Here is a 5,420-nt window from a genome sequence, read left to right as displayed (position 1 = left end):
CGGGGGGGGGGGGGGGGGGGTCCGGAGTGATGCCGGGGGTGGGGGCGCATGTGACCCCGGGGAACATTTTGCAGCAGGCAGTAGTTTTTTTTTTCAGGCAGTAGTTTTTTTTTTTTTTTTCCCACCATCGTCATTTTGTCAGGTTTGTTGGGCATCTGTTTGCTCGTATCTCTCAGGCTTTCTAATAATAAAGTTATGAACAAATATGACTCTTGTTGTTTTGGGAGCCATGCTTGAACCGTGTCGCTCCCCTCTGCTGCTGAGGCGATACATAAATAACTCCGACACCTCCGCTGCTGTTTTTATGACGCTCTGGAGGCTTGTCAACCACAGCACACATGCAACAAAGAGTATAAGCTGAAAGCGAGAGCGACACCTGCCCCCTCTTTCCTTTTTTTTTAAAATTCATGTGCATGTGCATTCCCCTGGACTGCCCCCCAGTGAACCTTATGTATTAATTCTGGTTGTGCTTACGGACCTCAAACTGATTGTATGTGGTTATTGGGAATGAGTTGAATATCCAAAAAGTATGGTATATGTTGTGGATAACTCTCAGCTACTACCATGTTAGATTTTAGCTCAGTATCTATAAACCTGAGTAACAGCCATTTTTGTGTTGACTAATAATGATTGGCTGTGGTGGCCATCTTCCAGAACAGGGTTGAATCTTGTAAATCCCACTTGTACATCTACATCAAATCGTGATAAAAAAAAGTTAAAAAAAAATCTGTTTCATTCAAATCCACCCACTGGATCATGAGATATTTTGCTAACGTTGCAGAAAACCGAGCACACAAACGGAAGCGAGCAAAACCAGTATCACCATTTGTCTTCATCGGTGGGCGATAATGAAGCTGGTGATGCACCAAGTCCCGTTTTTGTCACTTCAAATTTTAATGTCATTAGTTGAAGAAAATAAAATGTTCTGTAAACATTTCACTTCAATACGTCAACACACAGGTTGCTCTGATTCTTATAAACTTGTATATACTTTGAGATAATTTCTAATCCGCATGTTTTCACAATAAATGAAAAACACAAATAAGAAAGTTCCCCGTACATTCTGTTCTACAATAAAGCCAGGAGTTGTGTTTTGGTCATTTGAATTCTCCTGTTGAACACTTTGGTCTCTGTTCTTCTTATTGCTTAATCCCACTTATTAGCCGGCGGCGCCTGGAATGAATTTAGAAGAGCTATGCAAATGTCTGGAAGCAAAAGGCCAGATCTAATCTTTAGGTTTATTCTAATTAAAAGTGATTTACTTCCTCACTGTTCCCTGAGAGGGAAGCTTAATGTTTTTTACTCTGAGGAGACGCCGTCCTCCAGCTCTGTTCAGCTGAAGTCGATGCACTTTGATGAAGGAGAATTTGGAAAGAACTGCTTAGAATTTAATTTAGGCTTTTCTGTGATCTTAATCTGCCCCAGCTTTTGGTCACCCATTACGTTATTGTAAATGTTTGACCAAAAGGTTAGGTCTTTATTTACTTTTTTATTTTGTAAATCATCTTTGTTGGTCAGTTTTACGTCTTCCACTCACCTGTTAGCTTTTAGCTGTGTTTCAACTGATCTAATGCACCCACACTCTTGCAACGTTCTAAACTTTTAAACCTACGTCATTTTAACAACGTACATATATGTAGCTACTAAATTTTACTCACCAGCTCGGCAGGACAGCAGCGGTCCTCAGTTCTGCTCGGTTCCGGTTCGACGCGGTTCCGTTTCTTCAGATCTACCATGCAGCGACGGAGCCCACAACGTTCTAAACTCTTAAACCCACTCATTTTAACAACATACTTATATGTAGCTAGTTTTACTCGCCAGCTGACTCGGTTCTGCTCCAACTTGGTTCTGTTTCAGCGGACCTACCCTGACGGTTCTGGTTGGCTCTCTGGCTCAGGGTAGTGGCGGTGGTCTCTAGAGAGAAGCTGGACCTATGGGTGCGCATCCCTGCTCGGAAGTCCTCGTGGGCCGGCTACCAGCTCTCGGGTTCGCTGATGGGTCTGGGGATCCGGTTCTGGTCCGATTCCGTGCAGCTCTCTGAATCCGCTGGGTGCCGAAGTCACTGTAAAGGACCAAACTTTTTTGTATCAGATCAAAACTTTTCCTCTGCGTATTCCAGCAGAGGGCAACAGGGCTTCTGGGCAGAGCACTGTTGGTTTCTGGGAAATGTAGTCTTTATGAGCAGGGTTACAGTGTTGGCTTATTGAGAGAAAACTACAAAATGGCTGCGCCTGTCCGAAGTATTTTATTTTTTTGTTAACTTTTTACGGTACAGTATCCCGCCATACTGTCCCAACCACGAGTAATATTAAAGTTGACAATCATGTGTCGTGTACAATCTTACTTTGAAAAACTGCAAAAGTCGAACAGCGAAGTAGTGAAGGACCACTGTTTTATACATATATATTATATACACACGTAGTACTGAGCCACGAACAGTTCGTTTAGTTATTTTCACAGGTATTTGTTTTGGTGAAATTCTCATTTTCTCATCACATTTACTTGGATTCCCTACATGAACCCTTTATATAAATCTTGAACATTATTAGGGATGGGGCCGATCCGATCCAGGATCGGTATCAGGCTCCGATCCCAGTATAATTTACGTATCGAATTTTTCCAACTTGCAGAGATTTCCGATCCATGATGCATGTCTTGTGTGTCTCAAGTAAAACATCTCAACATGTGATTCCCCGTCGGCTGCTCTGCACGTTGGCTTCAAACTATGGAATGGGTTTCTTGAACGGAGGCGTGTCTCATGAACCCAAAGTAATAAGACCCGCCTCACATTCAGGAAATCCATTTCATAGTTTGCAGCCAGCTACAATGTGCAGGAGCACTTTGGCTAACGGCTAACCAACTTTTCATCTAAACATGTCCGCTGTATGGAAGTATTTTACACTAGAAATGCCACAAAACAAGACAGCAACGTGCAATGTCTGCAGAGTCATAGCGCCACATTAAACCGTGGTAAAGTTAGTTTTACGATGGACATTCGAGCTCCGGGGCTTCAGCGGTGTTTTATTCTTGTTCAGTCTGGAGAAGGCCGACTGAGCGCGGCTGACCAAAATCAGACTGCCTTCTCCGGACTGAACGAGAATAAGACACCTCTGAAGCCCCGGAGCTCGAATGTTTATCGAGAAGTTGCTAAACTTCATCGTAATTAATGATCAACCACTGTCAGTTGTAGAAAACGAAGGATTTCGCAGCTTGATACTTGCAGTCAAGATATAGTTTACCCTCCAGGAGATATCAGTGCAACAGTGGACAATCATAAAAAGCATATGAATTGAAAAATACAAGAAAATTATATATTTAAAAATGAAACAAAAACAGCTGCATTATAAAGTGATGTAAAATTCTAAAAACAGGAACATGTCTGTTGGTTTATGCCATGAACTTAATGTGTTTGAAGCCGTTTAATCACTTTAATATCCACTTTAAAGCTAGGAATTAAAAAAACAAAACACACAAAAACATGTTTTGTGTTAGCAGGATTTAATTCTAACTTTGAAACATATCCATCATTAATAAAACTTAACTCAAGTTGCCTTTTTGGGCATGCATGCATTGGTTTGTACAAGCTGTACTTGAGAGGAGATTATTACAGCCTCGTTAAATCAATAATGATGGTGATATCGGGATGGTATCGCTATCGGCAGATATCTAGTTTTTAGGTATCGAGATCGGATCGGAAGTTAAAAAATATGGATCGGTGCTTCCCTAAACATTATACTGTTAAAGCAATTTAATTATGTATTCTAACATTTCACTATGCCTCCATCAGACACCTCCAAGCCATCAAAATGAGCAAATGTGACACGAAAGACATTAACCACATACTGAGAAATAAGTTTTGGAAAAATACAAATTTCTAAATTGATGTGACAAAGCGAGTTAAAATCTAAAACCTGAATTTGTTTCCAGGTAAAATAATAAATGATCTGCAGATGATTGATAGGAATCATGTATGAAGTGGTCAAAGATGTCTTTGTGTTGCGCTTCAGTGTAGACTGTGTGTGATTTAAACAACTGCCTAAAATATTCACAAATGTTGGCAGTTCCACTTAAAGATTTTAAAAATTAAACTTAATTAAAACAACTTGGTTTAGTTTATCTGTCTGCAAATGACAGCTCCCGATTAAGATTTCTTGAGTTTGTTTTCCTACTTAAAAATGTATTTGTTTAAAGTGTTATGTAATTTAGATGTGAGTTGGCAGTGTTTAACCTGCAGTAGATGAAGGTCATTGCGCTTATTATTGAAAACTGACTTTAAAAAAAAATTATGAACGTGTTGCAGCCCAGGCTGAACTATGAAATGCTCTTTTTTTTAAAAAGAAAATTAAAGCAACCATCTATAGGACTGATGTCAGTTCATGATGAATTTCAAATATGTTTTTTGTTTATGAACTGACTAAAATGTCGTTTTATGTTTGCTCGAACTAACATATTAATCTTGTGTCAATGATACGTTATTTTAAAGATAAAAAACGGTTTTTCTCATAACCAACAGTGGAGCTTGTTTCTTCAGAACTGCTCAATAATTAATTTATTACGTAAAGCTTGTTGTACTAATTGAAAATGATTTAAAAATCACAAACGTGCAGCACAATCTGCTGGCAGCTGATTCAATCTGAAGTCGATGCGTAAAGTAACATTATCAATGCATTTTAATGCAAAGTCTTCAAGTGACAAGAACTTCGCAATTCTAGTTACCGTATTTTTCACCCTATTAGTCACTTTTTTTTGTTTTGCATAATTTTCATGCCCTACAAACTTATAGGTCAAAGCAACTTATTTATGGATTCCCCCATATTTATAAACCAATTTTTGGCTGAGATATGACCGTTTTTATTCATGCTGACTGAAAATATTGAACACTACCATTTCCAGCCACTAGATGACACTCGAGTAGTATGGCATGCCATTGTGTCATGTAATATGTAAAAGTGGCTATTAATGACACAATCGGCTTGCCATAAACTGCCACCTTCGTCCAGCTCGCTTGGAGCAACCGTCAAATCCGTGTCATTTCGTTGCGCTGCCCCAACGAAATTAAACTAATCTGACCATTAAAGTGCATTTATTAAATAAAGTTCAACTGAGACGCACCTTTGCTATAATATCGATCAAACAAATAATACTTTTTAAGTGGTAATCTTGTTAAATTCTTGTTAAAAGTCCTCCCGTGCACGCTCGCGCAGCCGCCATTTGGCAGTCAGTCCATTTTTTGGCACAACACCGGCCCACATTTCTGGGTTGTCACCGCTGATGCGTAACAAACGTGATGTGTCAGCGGGGACATGATAGATGTGACTTAATATGGCCAAGTAACATATTTGTGTATTTTTACGCTTTATTAGACATATTTGGATTGATGCGACGTATAGGGCGGTGCGACATGTACGGCGGAAAATATG

The sequence above is a fragment of the Nematolebias whitei genome, chromosome 22 (assembly GCF_014905685.2).
Source record: "Nematolebias whitei isolate Nwh7 chromosome 22, NemWhi1, whole genome shotgun sequence".
NCBI classification, from domain to species: Eukaryota; Metazoa; Chordata; class Actinopteri; order Cyprinodontiformes; family Rivulidae; genus Nematolebias; species Nematolebias whitei.
The sequence above is the reverse complement of the archived record's forward strand: the minus strand, read 5'-3'. Positions refer to the sequence as shown.